The sequence below is a fragment of the Elephantulus edwardii genome, unplaced genomic scaffold (assembly GCF_000299155.1).
Source record: "Elephantulus edwardii isolate Elephantulus edwardi_28Jun2011 unplaced genomic scaffold, EleEdw1.0 scaffold00263, whole genome shotgun sequence".
In the NCBI taxonomy this organism is placed as follows: Eukaryota; Metazoa; Chordata; class Mammalia; order Macroscelidea; family Macroscelididae; genus Elephantulus; species Elephantulus edwardii.
This window is the reverse complement of record NW_006400013.1, coordinates 1,514,859-1,536,913: the sequence shown is the minus strand read 5'-3', so window position 1 is coordinate 1,536,913 and position 22,055 is coordinate 1,514,859. Positions and strand designations below refer to the sequence as shown.

The 22,055-nt window shown below is 43.1% G+C and overlaps 2 pseudogenes; one reads left to right on the top strand and one right to left on the bottom strand.

Annotated features, from left to right (window-relative positions):
* Positions 1-2,686: 2,686 nt before the first annotated feature.
* LOC102870504 lies at positions 2,687-4,139 on the bottom strand (annotated as a pseudogene).
* A 31-nt stretch (positions 4,140-4,170) lies between these two features.
* LOC102870097 lies at positions 4,171-21,670 on the top strand (annotated as a pseudogene).
* The last annotated feature ends 385 nt before the right edge of the window (positions 21,671-22,055 follow it).

The window sequence follows — 22,055 nt, the reverse complement described above, 5'->3', positions numbered from 1 at the left end:
AACCCAAAATCTCTGTAAATGTTCATTAAAACTAATAAAATTTAATAATAATTAAAAAAAATTGCTGCTCTCAGAATTTAGAGGATATATTTTAAGAAACCAGGACAACAGAATTACTAAGTCACTCACTCATTACTATCAACTTAGAACCCACTCATAGCTGATGCTCCAATGGGTTTCTGAGACTGTAGATCATTACACAGGGGTTTGCACATCTGTCTCATGCAGGACCTGCTGATGGAGTTGAACCCTGGAGAAGTACATGGCCTCTGGATTGGCAGCACAACTCCCCACAGACTATACACTGGACCTTTCTTATTTGAGTAAAGTTAATCATAAACTCCAAATAGACACATGCCTTTTATCCGCTTGTGGACATTTGTTTTCATCTTTAGGCCAATGTGGAAAATGCTGTAATAAACATTGGTATTCAAGATCTGAGTTACGTCTTTTGAGGATAGCCCTGAGTGTAATTACTGGGTCATATGGTAATTCTGTATTTAACCTTTTCATAATTTTAATTTTTTTTGCATCTTAGGCCAGGACTGAGATCGTGACGCTGATCCTGGCCTAGGTTTTTGGCACAGGAGATAATGGGCAGTGATATCTGCTTTGTCTTTCAGCTCCTCATAGCTTGGTGACCCAGGGACCTCAAGAGAACAATGCACACACCCAGTGGTCAAAGGAGACTTCTTAATTTTTTTAAATTATTTTTGTGTGTGTACCGTCAAATCAGATCTGATTGGTACAGGAGATTGTCCCTCCTTCTCCAGTGGAGCATCTGGTGGATTCAAACTGCACACCTAAGGCTTCTTTATCTTCTTCCTCCCACCTCATCTGTTTTGTGGACATCAGTATTAGTGACACCCACCTGGCATCGCTATTTTGAATTTTGTTATCTGGTTTTGTAATGGAAACTTGCCCTTTCCAGTATTTAACCACAGATCTCCTCATTTGTTTCTCACCTTCAAAATACAGCAGCCCAGGGTAAGGAATGAATATCTGACTTATAGGCAGCCCCTGCCCCCAATACTATCCACTTGATCCTGATTCATCAGGTTTCCAAGGCTGTAAATCTTTATGAAAGGAGACTATGCATCGTTCACCCACAGAGTAGCTGATGGATTTGAACCACTGATCTTCCAGTTGGCAGCCCAACATGTAACAAACTATACCACCAGAGCCTCTTGGATAAGCTGTATTTGTCCCTTAATGCTTTGTACTATTTCTCTCACTTTGAAATAATTGAACCAACTCTTACTCAAAAGGAATTCATCTCAGTCGTCTTCATTTGCTGAACATGCAATTTCAACATCACTGTAAAGGCTTGGGTTTGGTTGTTTTTGGTGTGTTTTTTTTGGGGGGGGGGTGTTGTACTGAAACCTGTTGCCATCAAGTCAGTTCTGACTCAAAGAGACCCCCATAGGACCCTTTTCATAGCTGCAAATCTTTATGGAAGAAGAGTCCCTCATATTTCTCCTGGGGAACTACATTTGATGTGTTTGAACCACCGACTTTTTGACTGTTGTTAGGTGCTGAGTCAAGTACGACCGATAGGGACTCTATGAACAATAGACATGAATTCTGTCTATCCTGTGCCGTCCTCACACTTCCTGACACACTAGAGCCCATTGTGGCAGTCACCATGTCAATTCACCTGGTTGAGGGTCTTCCTGTCCTTCGTTACTCTCCACCTTTCCAAGAATGATCTTCTTCTCCAAGGAAGAGCCTCTACTAGCAACATGCCTGAAGTATGTGAGGCAAAGTTTTATCATCTTTGTCTCCAAAGAGCACTCTGGCTGCACCCTCTCCAAGACATGCTTGTTTGTTCTTTTGGAAGTCCATGAGATATTTATTACTCTTCTCCGACACCATGGCTCAAAGGCATCAGTTCTTTTGTCATCTTTATTCCTTGTCCAGCCCTCAGATACAAGCCAAGTGATTAGAGGAAAGACCATGGCCTGAGTCAGACACACCTTAGTCTTCAAACTGACATCACTGCTCCTCAAAGATATGGAGATGTCCTTGACTGCAGACTTTCCCAGTGCAATGTGTTTCCTAATTTCCTGACTGCTGATACCAAGGGTGTTGATTGTGCATCCAAATAAGATGAAGTCGTTAACAATTTTGTTGGAGACAGTGTTTTAAACACATGCAACAGTTCATGTCTGTATGGTTAATAGTGGAGGTAGAATTGTACATGCAGACTCAGTTATTAACTCATATCAGAGAGCTGGATAATGACTAAGGAGGATAGAAGAATAATTGATGGCTTTGGTCTATGGTGATGGACATACCATGGACTGCCAAGAAAACGAATAGGTCTGTCTTGGAGAGGGTGAAACCAAGTTTCTTCTTGGAGGCTAGGATTTTTTTTTTTATTCAACAAGTTTATTGAGATATCCTGGCAAAAGAGACAAGTGAAACCCAGTCTTCGAGCTCAAGAAACTCGCAAGTGAAGAGATAAAACAGTTACTGCAAACAGGTAACTACAAAAATAACATGATCAGTTTTTCAAAACAGGTAAGGCCATCATTGTGCTGTAGTGTTTAAAAACCTGGACTGGGAAAGTAACCGCTGAGCGAGACAGGGGGTGCAGGAGGCTCCCACCTGGAGATCAGCTGGGGTGAGTCTCCACACGCTCCTGCGGCCGATGCGGCCACCAGGTCATCAGAGGCCCTGGGAGTCACTGCAAGTTGGCCCACTGCAGGGAGGTGTACACGACCTTACCATCCAGCTGCGGCGAGCAGAGAAGCATGGTCTTCTTGACGCTGGTGCCCAGGCGGCCAGAAGAGACCAGGTCCTGGATGGGGATGGTGTCATCGCCAGCCCAGCACTGAGCGATGTAGTGGGCATGGAAACAGAGCGGGTCACCAGGATAGACCAGGAAGTCGCCCCCAAACTTGCCAGCAGCGCTTAGGAAGAAGCCTCGCTCCCAGAGGTCTTTGTAGATGCGGTACCGTAGCTCGTGGGCAGGTCAGCCGGCATGGGGTCAGTCTTTAGACTGGACACGCCAATCCAGGGGCTTTGCCTTGACAGGCCGAGGTCTGGCAGTGGCCAGTTGGACCAGCAGAGCAGACCTGGGCAAGGGGGTCACCCCGTCAGGAGGCCCTGGCTGGGAAGAGGAGGCACCTGGGGGTGCTGCTTCCTCATTCTCTGTGGAAGTCTGGCTAGTACTGGAAGCAGTGTATCCATCAGGGTGCTTCCCAGACGCCTCTTGGTTCTGAGGGTCCTCTTGGTTCCGGGGGTCCTCCTGGTTCTGGGCGTCTTCCTGGTTCTGGGGATCCTCCTGGTTCTGGGGGCCCTCCTGGTTCTGGGGGTCCTCCTGGTTCTGGGCGTCTTCCTGGTTCTGGGGGTCCTCCTGGTTGTGGGGGTCCTCCTGGTTCTGGAGGGTCTCCTCACTCTTAGGGGTCTCCTGGCTCCCTCTGGCCCCTGCCTCCTGTTCTAGCTTCAGCTTCTTGGCCTCCTGGCCCTGGGCGACCTTTTCCCGCAGACGCTGCCGTCGGATCTCACGGGCCTCGGCCGCCAAGACGCTTTGCTCCTGGAAATCCTGCTCTTGCTGGCGTTTGAACGCTGCCAGGGCTAGCCTGTGGTTGAAGGGGTCCGGGCGCGGGACGCTGACCAGGGTCACAGCTCCGATCTCCGCCAGCAGACGAGCCTACTCCGCCATCAGCAGCAGCGGGAGGCCCAGGCGTGAGTTCTGGCGGGGCCCGCGGGGCAGGGAGCCCACCGTGCGGCCCCCCATGCCCAGGCGCTCCGGCAGCCCCTGTACTGCCTCGGAGGCTAGGATTTTGAAGCTCTGTCTCACATATTTTTAGCATAGGAGGCACTGATCCTTGGAGAAGAACATCATGCTCCAAAGGGTGGAGGGACAAAGCAGGAGAGGGAGATGAGATGGATTAATACAGTATCTGGGGCAATGGGGCTAGGTGTATCAGAGTCAGTGAGACTGCCTCAGGACAGCCAGGCTTTAGAGCTATTGTACATAAGGTTGCTATGGGTCACAAGCAACTTGACAGCACATAACAACAACACTTTTTTTGTCTACATCATGGATTGAATTGTATCCCACAAAATACATGCATGTGGCTTTTTAAAAATGGGTTTGTCACCAGAGTACAGGTGTTGCAGAATACCATTGCAAAACTTATGCCAAAATGAGATCAACTCATGGTCACTGGACATGTAGATTCGGGCAAGTCCACCACGACTGGCCATCTGATCTACAAATGTGGTGTGATCAACAAGAGAATCACTGCAAAATTTGAGAAAGAAGCTGCGGAGATGGGAAAAGGCTCCTTCGAATATGCCTGGGTCTTGGATAAACTGAAAGCTGAACTTGAGTGTGGCATCACCATTGATATCTCCCTGTGGAAATTTGAGACCAGCAAGTGCTATGTGACCATTATTGATGCCCTGGGACACAGAGACTTTATAAAAAACATGATTACAGGAACATCACAGGCTGACTGTGCTGCCCTGATTGTTGCTGCTGGTGTTGGTGAATTTGAGGCTGGTATTTCAAAGAACAGGCAGATCCGTGAGCATGCCTTTCTGGTTTACGTACTGGGTGTGAAGCAACTGATTGTTGATTTTAACAAAATGGATTCCACCCAGCCACCCTACAGCCAGAAGGGATATGAGGAAATCATTAAGGAAGTTAGCACCTACATCAAGAAAATGGCTACAACCCTGACGCAGTAACCTTTGTCCCAATTTCTGGTTGGAATGGTGACAACATGCTGGAGCCAAGTGCTAACATGCCTTGGTTCAAGGGATGGAAAGTCACCCAGAAGGATGGCAGTGCCAGTGGGACTACACTGCTTGAAGCTTCCCATTACAACCTTCCTGGCAAGCCCATATGTGTGGAGAGCTCCTCTTACTACCCTTCTCTGGGTTGTTTTGCTGTCTGAGACATGAGGCAGACTGTTGTTGTGGGTGGTATCAAAGCAGTGGACAAGAAGGCTGCTGGAGCTGGCAAGGTCACCAAGTCTGCTCAGAAATCTCAGAAGGCTAAATTAATACTACCCCTAACACCTGCTACCCAGTCTTAATCAGTGGTGGAAGAACAGTCTCAGAACTGTTTGTCTCAATTGACCATTTAAGTTTAATAGTACAAGACTGGTTAATGATAACAATGCATCGTAAAACCTTCAGAAGGAAAGGAATGTTTTATGGACCATTTGTTTTCTTTTTTGTGTGGCAGTTTTAAGTTAATAGTTTTTAAAATCAGTACTTTTTTAAAGGAAAAAAACTTGACCAAAAATTTGTCACAGAATTTTGAGACTCACTGAAACAAGTTTAATGAGAAAAAAATAAATAAAATACATGCTTGTGATGATATGATGTGGAAGCTCTGAAATGATTTCTGGCAATCTGATAAACCAAATAGCTGTAGGAGGATTAAGAGTGGAATCACACTCTCTAATCCCATTGCAGCCCTAATCTGATATAAGGGGGGATTTCCCGAGAGTGTGGCCTGAAATAGTTTCTCTCACTACGGATAAAAGAGAAGGCATGCAGGGAGGAAGGCAACTCCCAGAGTAGAGAATATCTTTTAGGACTGAGTGTCCGTCTGCTCAAGGAAGCTCCTTGACACTAGGAATGCCAGGATACGTGGAGATCCTAAGGAGTGCCTGGTCTACAAGGCAGAAAGGAAATAAAGACATTCCTCCAGAGCTAACAGAGAGAGCAAGCCTTCCCTAGAGCTGTTATCCTGAATTTGGACTTAACAGCCTCCTAAACTCTAAGAGAATAAATATCTATTTGTTAGAGCCATCCACTTGTGGTATTTCTGTTATGGCAGAATGAGAGAACTGACACAGTCTATTTATTATTAGGCTGGTGTTTGACTTCTTCCTTATTTGACCAGATAGCATTTGCTCTTACATTTTCACAAGAAGGGCCTCCCTTATGAGCACCCTTGTTTAGAGAAGCACACAGTACCTGCACCAATGGGCTTGAGCATAGCAGAGATCATGAAGATAGGACAGGATGGGACAAGTCCTGCTCTGGTGTTCATAGAGTCATTGAGGGACATAGTCAACCTGACAGCTCATAGCAATAACACCTCCCTTACCTTAGGGAGTTCTAGGGACATCGTCTATAGGGAGTTCCAGGGCCATCATCTGCAGGGACTTCTGGGGGCATCATCTGTAGGGAGTTGAGCTGCTAATCAAAGGCCACACCACTCTGTGGGTGCAAATTCATCAGAGAAGGATAGACAATTCTTCCCATGGGTTTCACAGCCTCAGAAATCCCCTGGAAGGCCAGCTATGAGTCAGTTCCCAGTGAGTTGAGTTTGACCCTTGCTCTGGTGTTGTAGTGGTTAAAGAATTTAGGTGGTAACCAAATAGCAGCTTTGAGGGAGAATGATGAGGCAATCTGCTTGCATTAAGATTTATAGCTTTAGGAACCTAGTGGACAGTTCTGCTTGGTCCAACAGGGTCGTTACAAATTGGAATTGACTCAGTGGAAGTGGTGGTACCCTTGTCGCCTTCTGGCCACCTTTCTCTCCAGGCCAAGGCATCCATAGGCCACATTTGTTTACTCACCCAGAATCATGCCCACTTCTAGGTTACACTTCAGTAGCCAGACTTCAGAACTTATAAAAAGAGTACGGGCCACTTGGTGACAGCCAAGTCCAAGATGTCTACTAATTCCACAAAGGGGAATTTGTTGTTCCCAAATCAACAACATCCACAGTAGAAAAATGCTAATTCCTATAAGGTCAGACATCATCTCCTACGCTCCTGCATCTCCTCCTACTAATATCAACACCACACCAACACTAATACTGTTCTACTGAGTCTGAAATCTGTTGCAATGATTGCACAGACTTTACAGACCCATACTCATGATTATGTGGGATATTAGGAAGTTAACAGGCTATGATTTGGGTTGGTATCAGATATAATCCCTCAGTCCAGATAGCTTCTGTGATCACAGGCCATTTGCCCTTCAGCCTCACGGCTTAGGTCAGTGTTACAACGTTCCCTTAGTCTTGCAAGTTATGGTGTCTTCCCTCAATCTTCTAGCAAGTTTGGGTGAGGACTTTTGGCTCTGGCCCAAGAGGGCAGCAGTCCCAAGTCAGCTTTGTCTCATATTGCTCTCTGATTCTCTGCTGAGGCTGCTGTTGCTCTTGTGTAGATCCGGGCCTGACTAGCCAGGAATCTCTGGTCCTGAAGGGATACACATTGCGTCCTCTTCCTTAATGATGCTGATATTTCCAGATTCTGCTGCTGAATCTGCTCAATTTATTGACTAGCCAATTCTCTATGGATAGACTAAAAGGCCCTATTTGTACTATCCTGCCCATTCATATGGCACAGTCAAACTCAGTGGCTAAGAAAGCCAATTTGAACACTAAACCTTTGACACTACAGAACTCCTTGACAAAAGCCCTGTTTCCATGACTGCTGGGGCCCTGTGCCCCTTGCCCATCCTTCCAGAGTGAACTGCACCATTGGAGTGGCACCATAGACCCAATGCTGGCTGGCTAAGAGGGCATTGGGTGTAGCTGGAGCGTGAACACGTGGACTAGAAACTTCATGCACGTGTGCAAAGTCTTTACTGATGTAGGACAGACCTGGGGGTGGGAAAGAAGGGGCCCCCCTCCAGCCAGAACTGCTCTCTCTGAACCACCATGTGGTATATACCTCTAAAGAGCCAGGATATTAAAAATTGAAACTTGTTTTCTAGGTCATTGTAAAGGTACGTTTTTCAAGATAGGAGGCCAGATGGTTAACATTGGTTGTAATTTTAAAGTATTTGCATGTAAAGCATGTGGGGCTCCATTTTCACTCCTAGCCAAGACTCCACAAATGTGGGATGTGAACTGCTCTTGGAACAAATTGATCTTGTTGTTATTGTTGTTGTTATGTGCCGTCGAGTCGCCTGTGACTCATAGCAACCCTATGTATAAGAGCCCTAAACCTAGCTCGATCCTGTGCCAATCTTATTGTCTCTGACACACCTACCCTCATGACCCCAGTCACTGAGTCAAATTTGCTTGAAATTTTAATATAAAAGATTAGTATAATCCAAGTCAAATACAGCATTGTTAGTTCCCAATGTCCAAGTTTGATCTCAGCCTCCTCACCTAACTCTTTGATTTGACATCAGAAACTCTGTATGTGAGTTGAATGAGTATTTGAGTTGTGTAAAGGTGTGTGCGTGTGTGTGTGGTATGTATGTGTGTGTGTGTCTGTATCTGTGTGACATGTATATGAGGGGTGGGCACGTAAGAAATGGGTATTTGAGATTTATTTTTGTGGTGGTGTGAGTGGGATTGCATGTGAAGTGCATTTATGTGAGTTGTATATGTGTGTGAGGTGTGTGTCTGAGCTGTATGTGTGTAAGAGGTGGGTGTGAGATGTACATGTATAGTGTGTGGGGGTGCATGTGTGTGAAGTGTGCATATGAGAGATGTATAAAGAGGTATGCACGCAAGTTGTGTATGTGTGTGAAAGAGTTGTATGTGTGAGGTGTAAGTATGTGAAGTGTGTAAGGCGTGTGTATAAAGTGTATTTATGTGTGTGTGAAGCATGTGTGAGAGGTGTGCATGTGAGTTGTGTGTGTATGAAAGAGTTGGGGCTGTGTGTCTGAAGTGTGTATATGGGGGGGGTGTAAGAGAGAGTTATTTGTGTGCATGTTTAACATCCATTAAGAACCAAAAATCTACGGCAGGACTCTTTCCAAATAATGCAGGCCCACACAGATACTCTGATCTAAGCTGCTGCTGTTTCCCTATCAACTCTCCCTTCCAATTAACGTCCTTAAGCTGTTCAACGTTAAGAGCGAGGTGCTCCGAAGGCCTCCTTCACATAAAGACTGAGCAAGAAAGGAAACCAGGTCAGGCTTCCTTGACTGAACCCCACTTTAGCAAATCCCAGACCTTTCTATCTGTTTTGTCAGCTGTAAAATGAACAGACAAATCAGCCCTACCTCAGAGGGCAACCAGTGGCAGGTTTAATTAACGCCAATTGTGATGGCTTTGTAATGTAAAGTTGTACATGAATGAAGAGGAGCTCTGGAGCTATTATATGCTAAATCGACTGAGCCTGGAGTGTATCCTGCCTCTCACTCAGTTAAGCCTCTAAATCCTGTTCACAGATTGGGCAGATTTTCAGGGTGTAGAAAAGCACTCTGGGCTGGGCTCATCTTACCCAGAGAGAAAGAAGGGTTTGGTAACAGGAGTGAAGTAGAGAGGAAGTAATCAGTGCACTGCTCCGATTTCTGGATGGGCAGGTAGCTCAGAGATCCACTGGGTCCAGCTGGTGGCGGGTGATGGGCTGGTTTCTGAGCAAAGTACAAAGAACAAGGCGTGCCCATTATCCCTGAGGCTGTTTGGGAAAGATCCTTGGGATCTTGAGTGTCACACTGAAGGAATAGTTCTTTTGAGAACAGTTCTCTGTGATTAGTCCTATTATCCCAGCTTTGATTTGCTGGCTGACAGCCTACATGTTGTCTTCAGGGACTTTTCACTAAGAACAAGCCAGAAGGGTTCCATTTCCAGGATCCATTTCTTCCTTCCATGTCTTGAGTCTGACTCACATAGGTCATATTCCAAAATCCACTCGGGAGCTGGCTCTAGGCTTGACCAGAAGTCACGCTGGTCTCCCTGAGGATCTCATCTGGGAATCCTTTACATTAGCTCAACATGGAGTTTCTGTCTCCTTTATTCCTCATTTAAGAGCATTCTCTCACACTTAGTGCACAAGGCCACACCTTCCCTTAATCTCCTGAAGTTTCTGGGATATATTCTCAAGGACTATATACTGAATGTTACATTATAATTATGTTTGTATAACCTCTTTCTGAATAGTAGATGATCTTGAGTTCCTTGAAAACTTGTCACATCAGAACTTTCCACATAGATAACACAAAAATATTGTTCAAATATGTTGAAAATGAGGAGGACCTGAAGCGTTTGCTGCAGAAGGTCAAGGACTGCAGTCTTCAATATGGATTGAAGCTCAATATCAAGAAAACAAAGATTCTCACCACTGGGCCAATTAGCAGTGTCAGTATGGTTGATGAAGAGATTGAGATAGTTAACAGTTTTTGTTTCCTTGGTTCCACAGTCAAAACTCTTGGTAACAGCAGCCAGGAAATCAGGAGATGAATTGCATTGGGAAACTCAGCTGTGAGGGACATCTCAAGAGTACTGAAGTGCAACGACGTCAGGCTGGAGACTAAGGTGTACCTGATCCAGGCTATAGTCTTTGCAATTACGTGCTATGCATCAGAGAGTTGGACAGTGAAGAGGGATAATAAGAGAATTGATGCCTTTGAGTTGTGGTGCTGGAGAAGAGTGTTGAATATACCATGGACCACTAGAAGAACAAACAGGTTTGTCCTGGAGAGAGTGAAGCCAGTATGTTCCCTGGAGTCAAGGGTTCTGAAGCTTCATCTGACATACTTTGGGCATGTTGCAAGGAGGGACTGGTCCTTGGAGAGGGACATCATGTTTGGGAGAGTGGAGGGGTGGCACAGGAGAGGAAGATCCTCAATGAGATGGATCGATTCTGTTAGTAGAGTGGTGGGAATGAATGTGTTTGAGACAGCGAGGTTGGCACAGGATAGAGCAGCGTTTAGGCCTCTTGTACATAGGGTCGCTATGAGTCGCAAACGACTCAATGGCACATAACAACAACATGTTGAAAAACAAGAATAATGAAAATGTTGCTGAAAATCCCTATGGGATTTTCTAGGTTCTGAGCTAGAGGGAGCAGACCCCCACATCTTTCTCCCCCAAGGCTCTTAGTGTGTTCTAAATGCCAACATCCTGCTAATAATTGAGTGCTTAACCATTATAATACCAAGGCTCTTGATGAAAATGTTAGGAAATCCTACTGTCCATTAGGGAGCCCTGGTGGCTTAGTGGTAAAGAATTACACTATCAACCCAAAGGTATGTGGTTCAAATCCACCAGCTGCTCTGCAGAAGAAAGATGAGCAACATCATCTTGTACAATCTCCTGCCTTTGAAAACCTGCTGGAGGGTCAGTTATGGTGACTTCTGACTCAATGAATGGAACATAACAGTGATTGCCCAGTAGGAAGTATACCTTTCAAATATTTTAAGTGTTCTTACAAATGAGCTATATCACCATATGTTGGTTAAGAGCAAAAGGTTTTCAGCTTCAGTCTATTTTAGAAGAAATCACAATAGAAAATCCTGGATACTGTAAGAGGAAAATATAGAACAAAACTAGAGATCATGAAAATAGCCAGGCTTGATGGAGACTGATGGAACCTGGAAGACAGTGGCTCTTAGTCGCCCTTCTGACCTGGAAGTAAAATCACTTTCATGGCTCACCTTTAATGCAGGCAACAGATAAGACTCTAAAGTGAACAGCACCACCAGGGAGGGACTCCTTGGAACAATCAACCATATGATATTCTTTTTTTAAAAAAAACAACCCAGCATTCTCTCAGAAATAAAGCTCAGAAGGCAGACAGAAAGTGCTAGCTAGCACAGGAGGACTTAATGAAAATGAAAATCACAGTGACAAGTGGGAAGATTCAAGTACATGAGTATTGTAATTAAAGTCATAAAACAAAATGTGTGAAAGCTCAAATGGAAAACCAATTTGCTCTGTAAACACTCAACTCACAATTTAAAAAATAAAAAAGGTCGAAACCCTAAGTCTCTATAAACTTTCATTAAAATGAATAAAAAAATAAGAAAGGTCTTTGGCTTCAGCTAGCTTAGCATTCAGGAGATCTAGGGAAATATACTTAATAACCAGCTCTGTTTTCTCATCTGTAAAATGGGGAGAATAATATTAACTGGCTCATCCAAATACTATAAAAATGGATTAAGTACCATTTGTTAGGTGTCTGGCAAAAAAAAAAAGTTCTCAGGTAGATAGATACCATCATTGTCATTAGAGTTGCTGGAGGACGGAGTCACCATTACTCTATAAGCTAAAGAGGCCTGGAAACTTATAGCTGACCCGCCAGAGAGTTCAGAGGCTATAAGACACATGGAAAAAGGGTGCCCATCTTTCTCCTGTGGTGAATTTGAACCTCTGGCCTTTGTGTTGTCAGCACCACTCTTTGCCCGTTAGGCCAGAGAAGATAGATTCTGGATTTAACAACCTGTCCCATCAGGGATGGATTAACCACTAAACAGGATGTGCACTTGTTTTCAAGAAAGATTCACAAGGGCTTCCTCGTGCTTACTGTAATGTACAACTTCGCCTAGGTTTTCCAAAACACATTAGTAAATCAACACAAGTAAACCGGTGCATTCTCTGTTTATTGCCTAATCTGTCCTTGTGTGGCATCATTCCATTCATGTCACCTTATAAACTGGAAGCAGGAGTCCATGTACATCAGATTTTCTACTTTTAATTGCTTGGGACTAGATCACCCATCTTTCTCCTGCAGGGAGGCTGGTGTACTTGAACCACATACATTTGTGTTGGTAGCATGTTTTCTTACCACTAAGTCACCAAACTGCCCCAAATTTTCTACATTTTAGATCCTAATTTCTGATTTTATGTTTTGGCTACTTGAAGAAGTAGGAATAATATAATTTTCAGTAAGATACAATGTGGGGATTGTGTAAAACAGCACTCTGCAAATCAATTGCTGGTGCACAGGGTTTAGTGACTTTACTGGTTGTAAAATATTTTGTTCATGGATGGGAATCCTTATTAATGTTTGCTCTTTTCAACATATGGTCTCCAGATTTGATTATTCAACATGAAAAAAATTATTTTGTGCAGACATTCATCACCTGTCTGCTGGAGAGTGTGTGTGTGTGTGTGTGTGTGTGTGTGTGTGTGTGTGTGTAGAAAATGTTGTCACAAATGTTATCCAGCTACTGTATCTGGCTCAAGGAGAAGGCACAGTAACAGAGCCAGGCTGAAGTAGAAGACTTAGGGTCACTGGTTGTCATGACAAAAGGAAGCAGCGACAGTGGTGTAGAGGGAGTAGACGCGTCACAGGGTTTTTGTCCCTAAAACGTGCCCCTTACTCTCTACAGGTGTGAACCCCAGGAGTAACTAGCACCCCAAATACCCCAGTGACAGATGATGAATGTAGATGCTCTTGTCTGCCCCTAGCTGAGACAACCACATTCTCGCTCCAGTGTCTCAGGAATTGAGGCACAGACCTTCTGATCAGTCACTGCTGACTCTTGAACTAGGAGAGTGAATAACTGGGGCTGGCACGGCCATTCACCGTGTGCCCTGGGAGGGAGAAGAAACTGGCCTGGAGAGAGAGAAGACCGAAACAGTGTCGGCACAAGAAACCAGGTCACCCCTGAGAGAAAGAAGGGTGCCGAGAGAATAGCTGTCTCCATTCCCAATGGCTCTCGGGGCTTTGTTCCTCCCCTGTGAGGCCCGCCTGCCCTTCCTGCCCTGGCCCATGTCCAATACATTCTCCATTTTCACTCGGGCAAGTCTGAGATGTATCTGTTACTTGCAACCCAAGGAGCCTTGGCTAAGTCAGTGGGGCTGGCAGGGAGGGAGTGGCTGAGCCAGAGATTCTGGCTACACAGAAAGAGGCAGCCTGGATGTGCCCACCCAAGTAGCTCTACCACACTGGGCTTCTGAATCAAGCACGCAGAGGCAAACTCTCTTGGAACTTCTTAAGCTGAAGGTGCTAAAGAACAAATCTAAGCCACAAGTTGCATTACCTAAGGATACTGTGGGCAGAATATTGAATGATCCAGGAAGCATTAAAAGAAGATAGAAGGAGTATACAGAGTCACTGTACCAAAAAGAAGTGGCTGACACAGAAGAATTTCTAGAAACTACATATGATCAAGATGCAATGGTGGTGAAGGAGGAATTTTAGGCTGCTCTGAAGGACTTGGCATAAAATAAGGCCCCAGGAATTTGTATTTCAACAAACAGTTGCTACTCTGGATGTGCTCACCAAGTTGTGCCACGGAATCTGGAGGACAGCTATTGGCCAACTGACTAGAAGAGATCCATATATATTCCCATTCCAAAGAAAGGTGACATGACAGAATGTAGAAGTTATTCAATAATATCACTAATATCACATGCAACAAAATCCTGCTAAAGATCATACAGAAATTACTAGAACAGTACATCAGCAGAAAACTACCAGAAATACAAGCTGGGTTTAGAAGAGATCATGGCACTAGGGATATTATTGACAATGTCAGATGGATCTTGGCAGAAAGCAAAGAGTACCAGAGGAATGTCTATGTGTTTCATTGACTATGTAAAGACCTTTGACTGTGTGGATCACAACGAACTGTGGTTAACCTTGAGTAAAATGGGAATCCCAGAACACTTGATTGTGCTTATAGGAAACCTATACTTGGACTAGGAAGCAGCCCTTAGAACAGAGCAGAAAAACACTGTGTGGTTCAAAGTCAGGAAAGGAGTGCATCAGGGATGCATCCTGTCTCCATACCTTTTCAATCTATATGCAGAACAGATTATAAAGGAAGTAAGGCTTTATGAGAAGGACACATCAACAACTTATGTTATGCAGATGATACAACCTTGCTCTCTGAAACTGAAGAAGACCTGAAGTGCTGCTGTACAAGGTCAAAGACTGTAGTCTTCAATATAGATTGAAGCTCAACATCAAGAAGACAAAGATTCTCACCACTGGGCCCATTGGCCGCACCATGATAGATGGAGAAGAGACTAAGGTTATAGTTATAGTTATAGCTTGCTAAGCTCTACAATCAACACTTTTAACACCCTTATTCAGGAACGCAAAAGACAAATTGCATTGGGAAAATCTGCTGTCAGGGACCTCTCCAGAGTACTGAAAAGCAACGATGTCAGTCTAGAGACTAAGGTGCACCTAATCTAGACCATGGTTTTCTCATTACTTGTTATGCTTCAGAGAGTTTGACAATGACTAACAGAAGAATTGATGCCTTCAAACTGTGGTGCTGGAGAAGAGTCTTGAACATACCATGGACTGCCAAGAAAAATTGGTCTGTCTTGGAGAGGGTGAAACCAAGTCTCTCCTTGGAGGCTAGAATTTTGAAGCTCCATCTCACATACTTTGGGCACGTGGCCAGGAGAGACCAGATCTTGAAGATTCAGGGACAAATACTGTCTCTACCTTCATAGAACCCTGTTTTAGAAGTTCAAGAGATACAGTTAGGTTACGCTGTGACTTTGCCTGCTCTAATCAAGTGTCCTGGCCCTGGTTTCTGGATTTATGCCTTAATCCTGAAATTGAGTCTGAGTTCCTACTCCCTGCTCCAGGACCTGGGTCCTTGTCTCCAGAACCTGACCAGGACTCCAGCCACTCTAAAGCCAGGACACTCATTCTTAGCCAGTTGATTCTACTTCTTCTCCACAAACAACACATCTAAAAACAGAGACTAAACTTGTATCTTGCTACCTGCTGTCTGTCATGCCTGGCCCACACCACCAGATTGGGTCACAGATTTTGTTCCTGCCAATATCTTTCTATCACTTCATCAAGCCCGCTTCCACCCCTCCCCAAAATTATACTTGTTTACTTATGAGACCCATTCTTTGGCCACCTGCTGATCTTAAACCTGTCTGGACCACCATATCACATGTTAATACTCTGAGAGTCATGTGGCCTCACAGTTTTGTTGACCTGGTATAACTCCTTCCAATGATTCCCAACGGACACCAGTCAATCACTATGCCTGGCTGTGGTGATTAGGGAGGTAGTGTGGTATGGTAGATGTGCTTGATGTGAGCAAGAACATTTGAATAAACTTCAGTACCAACTGTTCTTCCACTTGGACAGGTCTCTTAATTTTTCTAGGACCCAGAAAGATTGCTAAAAGGATTAGGAGAAAAAACAGGTCTGGAAAAGTGGAATAACATTTCAGTTAAAAGCATCTGTCTTTCTCTCTTACATTTAGATTTTTTAAAAATAACCTGAATGAGCTATACTTTATATATCATACAACTTAGCAATTTAAAGTCTATAATTCAGTATATTCATTGCAATTATAGAATGGTGGGCATGAGGCTTAATAATGGTTTTTAAAGGTTTAGGATGTGAGTTAGTGATAAACTCATGTAAATCAGTAGTGTGAAACCACTGAGTTATGTGATTAGGGGCTGTGTTGATGCACAGGATGACCAGAACACAAAGTGGATCTCCATGATCCCAGCTGGCAACATGTTCAGTCGTTGGGCATATTTAAGTAGAAAATGAGCAAATTGGAGCCTGTCCAGGGAAACGTGAAGAGGGTGCTGAGGAACTGCAAATCTTTTTTGAAGGAACCAGTAATATTCATCCTAGAGAAAGAAAGCTGAAGGAGAGATGAAACATTGTCCTTAAGTAACTCTAGGGCTGTTGCTTGGAAAGAAAAAAAGATGTGTTTTTCTATATTCCTGCCCTAGGCCAGAACCTCACTTGGCAACCTTAAGTTAATAGCAAGCAGATTTTTGCCACAATATGAACAATTGCAGCCATTGGAGCAGGTTGTCCTTTCCTGAAATTCTTTGTTGACTACTCTACAGTATTATTAGCAAGTCAAGAAGCAATGTCTTGTAGAGCTCTTACTGTGCAACATGTTTGGGGGGAAACGCTCAAACAGAAAATTCACCCAAGACAACCAGGGATTCAGTGAGAGAAAGATACACAATCTCCTGTGTACAACCTCCAAGCCCCAATGGAGGTCAGCTAGGAGTTATTACATCTTGATGGCAATGAGATTTTCTTTCCCTCTGGTTTTTAGTTATAAGGTAGAGAAAAGGAAACCTAATGTGTCCTTAAGAATTTTTTTTTAGTGATTCTGATGATAATGGGTAACATTCCTTAAAAAAGACCAGGCATTACCTGATTTATGCATCTATTCAAAACTCTTTATAAAGTGACTTTACCCTGTTGGTTGGAGAGGACTCATAGCTGATCCTCCAGTGGGTTTTCAGAGACAGTTAATTATCTCTTGAGAGGAGACTGCCCATCTACCTCCCATTGAGTAGCTGGTGGTTCGAGTCTCACTCCTTCGGATTGGCAGAGCAACTCCTTACCACTAAGCCACCAGAAGTACCAATAAGTCACTCCTTACAAAATGACTTGAGTTTAGTAGCCTGCAACCAGTTATGGTGGGAACTATTATTTATTGCATGGAAATCAAGAAACATTATAAATCACCAAATACCTTAAAGGGACTCTTTAGGTTTTATTTACTTTTTTTTTTTAACTGTGATTCAAGTGGAAATTTACAAAATATACCAGGTTTTCATTCAATCATTCATATACATGTTTATTTGTTTGTTTGTTTTACAGCACAAATTACAATGCCTACGATGTAATCACACTTTGTCCGACTTCCTCCCTGTTGTTCTGGTTTCCATTAATCTTTCTCTACTATCCCTTCCTGTTTTGGGGTTTTATTCTTGTTGATTTTTCTTTTAACCTTTTTTGGCTGGTTACTCTAAGGAGTGAGGGTCTGTCTGATGTGAGTGAATACTGGCTTGTCTACTGTGTAGCAGAAACTGAGCCACAAGGCTGAGTTTTGTTCCAGGTTTAGACCAGCTAAGGGTCATACATAGTCCCAGGCATACTGAAGCATAAGCCTGACCTTTTTTCTGTTTTGTTTCACCTCCTTCCTGACTCTATCCAGGATCTTCTGCTGTGATCCCCGCTGACGCGCTTAGTGGTAGTCGTTGGGTACCATCTAGTTCTCTGCTCTTGGGAAGCAGAAGTTCATGAGGTCTTTAGTTCTCAGCACTCATTATTTCAGTATATCTTTGTTTTACTTCCCTCTTCTTTTTTCCAGACAGGAAGAGACAAAGAGTTACCCCTTAGACAGACGCTTGCAAGCTTTTAACACTCCAGTTGGTATTCACCAAAGCAACATGTAGAACACTGTCGACTTCCGTTCTGTCATTTGCTCTGATGTCCTCCTAGACTGTTGTCCCAAGGCACCAGACCCAGCAACTCATTTCCTCAGGGTGTTTGGCTGTGAGTGTTGTTGAGTCAAAATCAACCCCTAGCTGACCCTCCAGTGGACTTTCAGAGGCAGTAAATCACATGGGAGGAGACCGCCTATCATTCTATAAAGCAGCTGGTGGATTTGAACCATGTGCCTTTGGGATTGCAGTATAGCTTCTTACCTCTGGGACTCACACCAAAGCTCCCCTTTGGGTAATTAAGAATCTTAAAAAGTATTGTCCCCGTTTATCTCTGTTATATCCTGTTACAGTTTGTTGGATTTATCTGTAGAATATGCCAAGTTGCTATTGGCTACTGTTGAGTTGTAAATGACTCATTGCTGACCCTCTAGTGGATTTGGAAAGGCTGTAAATTGCTCAGAAGGAGATTGCTCCTCTGTCTTCACAGGAGCAGCTGGTGAATTAAAACTGCCTGCCTTTGGGTTGGCAGTGCAACTCCTTAACCCCTAGCCACCCATCGAGTCCCACAGAGGAGCTCTGGTGAAGGAGTCTGCTGAGAGGTGTGCTGTCAATACAATCAATGGCTGAGCATCTCTGGCGGTTCAAGTCCACCAGTGGTTCTGAGGGGAGAAAGATTCACAGTTGCCTCCTATGTACATTATAGCCTTGGAAACCCAGGGCAAGAGCAGCTACAGTCAGTTCTGACTGGAAAGCAATGATTTATTGTCTTGGATTTTTTTTTTTGAGGAGGAGAGGTTTGGTTCTTTTGTTTGTTTGTTTAGTGCCCCACTGCTTCAGAGTCTATGCCATCCAATTACTACAGAGTTAGCACTATATATGTATGCCCTGTAAGAAATGTGCGACTAATATATTTAGAGTCAATGATATCATCATTTCTATTGTAGAGGTTAAGTGGCTATTAGAATGAGAAAGTTTCATTTCTCCTCTTGAAACTAAACTATCTCAAGTTACCTTTTGGCTAAATTATGGGCTAGCTCATAAAGCAATGAATGTCACCCATGAATAGTGTGCTCTTTTTAAAAAAGAATTTTGATGAGCCCAAACAGTCAAACAAATACTCCAGAGTATAAATTAAAAGGTGGAGGGTGGGTGCAGGGCATCAAGGTCACTGGAAACAGAACAACTAGAACAGAAACAATGAGAAGGAGGACCCCATACGAGCATGTAACTAAAGCTAATGAACAATACGTGTAAAGAGTGTTAAATGGGAACCTATTTTGCTATGTACGCTTTCACAAAAAAAAACAAAACCCAAAAAACAGTAAACTTAAAAAAGTTTCAGTGCATCCAGGAATTAGGAGCTTAAACCATTCTTAAACCTACTGTCTGCTCTAGACTAGAAGTTCCATAAATAGTTAAGGAAATGATTTAAGTGTGGATAAATAAAGCACCTCTTCTTCAAAAGGAAGATCTGATGGCCTAGTGGATAAGGATTTGTGCTGTTAAACTAGAAGCACATGGTTTGAATCCATTAGCTGCTTCGTGGGAGAAAGATGGGCTATCTCTTCCTGTTTGATTACAGCCTCTGAAAAAACCTGCCACAGGGCCAGCTATGAGTCAGTCTGACTTGACAGCACACAACAACAACAACAACAATAGCCTTCTTCAAAGGAGTCCTCTAGTGCAGTTGGGTTGAGTTGGGATAGTAACTGAGAAGTCAGCAGTTCAAACCCACCTGCTTGCTGCTCCATGAAAGAAGCATGAGGGAATCCGTTTCCCTATAGATTTACAGCCTCAGAAATGGTATGGGATTCTACAGTTGTACAGTGTCTCACAGGGCGACTGTGAGTCAGAATCAACTTGACGAGGGTGACCTTGGTTTTGAGTGTTCTTTATATTTTAAGCTTTTTAACCCATTAGCCTTTCAGTCAGTTTAACCTAATGGGAAAATAAGATTGTTTGCTTTTCCTGTACACATTTTCTAAGGGAAGAAGCAGCCAGACTCACTACGGTGTCTCACTAACCCTACAATAACTTTGAGTTATCTTCTAGCTTTAGAAACAACAACATAGAGGCTTGGCCATAATTTGGGGATCTTTTGACCTTTTCATGACTCCAAGACAAAGGAAAAACCAAGAAAGAGACTTAAGAAGAAAAGCTGTGATCAGAAGAGAGGGGTTCTTCAACAGTTGTCCAGGAAAAGGAATAGCAACTACAGGAGTTAAAACTCAAGGTTTCTGATTTGTCTGATATGAGATGCAAACTAGAGGTTGAACTTGCATTGAAGGAAGCTGAAACTGATGAAATAAAACTTGTATTGGAAGAAAGCAAAGCCCAGCAGGAGGAGACCTTAAAATCTCTCCTTGAACAAGAAACAGAAAATTTGAGAATAGAAATAAGTAACTTAAACAAAAAGATTCAGGATAATAATGATAGTTATCAACTGGGCTTAGCAGAACTAAGAACTTTAATGACAATTGAGAAAGATCAGTGCATTTCAGAGTTAATTAGTAGACATGAAGAGGAATCAAATATGCTTAAAGCTGAGTTAAATGAAGTAACATGTTTGCATAACCAAGCATTTGAAATAGAAAAAAACTTGAAAGATCAAATAGTTGAACTACAGAAGAAATTGGAATCAGAATTGAGTACTCTTGAAAAACAAAAAGATGAAAAAATTATCCAACAAGAAGAAAAATACAAAGCTATTATCCATGAGCTTGAGAATGATAAGGAAAAATTGGCCATGAGCCAAGAGCAGGACAGAGAACAGTTAATTCAGAAGCTTACTTGTGACAAAGAAGAAGCCATTCAGACTGCTCTGAAGGAATTCAAAATGGAAAGAGAGGCTGTGGAGAAAGAATTACTAGAAAAAGTTCAACATCTTGAGACTCAGTTAGCAAAATGTCTTGCAACTGAATCTGTCAGAGATGATTCTTCAAGTTTAGTTTCTGAACTTCAAGAAAAGCTTCAGGAGGAAAAAGCTAAGTTTCTAGAACAACTTGAAGAGCAAGAAAAAAGAAAAAATGAAGAAATGCAAAATGTTCGAACATCTTTGCTGAACAACAGACCAATTTTAACACTGTTTTAACAAGAGAGAAAAAGAGAAAAGAGACTATAATAAATGATCTCAGTGATAAGTTAAAAAGCACAATGCAGCAACAAGAACGAGATAAAGATTTGATAGAATCACTTTCTGAAGACCGAGCTCGTTTGCTTGAGGAAAAGAAAAAACTTGAAGAAGTCAGTAAGTTACGCAGTGGCAGCTTTGTTCCTTCCCCTTATGTAGCTGCTGCCCCGGAGTATTATGGAGCTTGTGCACCTGATCTTCCTGGTGAAACAGAGAAATCCACCATGGATACAGCAGAGGAAGGGAAATTAGAGTCAGCAATGGAGACAAGCATGATGTCTGTACAAGAAAATATACATATGTTATCTGAAGAAAAACAGAGGATAATGCTCTTAGAACGGACACTGCAATTAAAAGAAGAAGAAAATAAGCGGTTAAATCAAAGACTTATGTCTCAGAGCATGTCTTCAGTATCTTCAAGACATTCTGAAAAGATAGCTATTCGAGATTTCCAGGTGGGAGATTTGGTACTCATCATCCTAGATGAACGCCATGACAATTACGTATTATTTACTGTTAGCCCTACTTTATACTTTCTGCATTCAGAGTCTCTACCTGGCCTGGATCTCAAACCAGGTGAGGGTGCTTCAGGTGCATCTAGAAGACCCTGGGTACTTGGAAAAGTAATGGAAAAGGAATATTGCCAAGCAAAGAAGGCACAAAACCGATTTAAAGTTCCTTTGGGGACAAAGTTTTATAGAGTGAAAGCGGTGTCCTGGAATAAGAAAGTTTAATAGAAGAAATTAATAACATTTTTGACCCGTCTTACAGCATCATTTATCACTCCCAAAACAGGCCATCCTTTTATACAGAGTCAGCGTGACAGTACTCTTCCTTGATGTACAACATTGACTTTTTAACTGGCTACATTTAGGAACAATAAATTCATCAGACTCTTGGCTGAAAAAAAAAAAAAAGAAGAGAGGGGTTCTTGATAAACCAAAGGTGACAAGATCAGTCCTCAGAGAAAGGCAGTCAAGGCAGTTATGTTGAGTGTGTCACTTAGAGCACTTAGCACCTTGCATTTGGGAAGATGAGACACAATTCTTTTCCTCAAGGATATGATGGACTTTCAGGAACAGAAGACAGAGACACAAGGATAGTGAAATAGCACAAGAG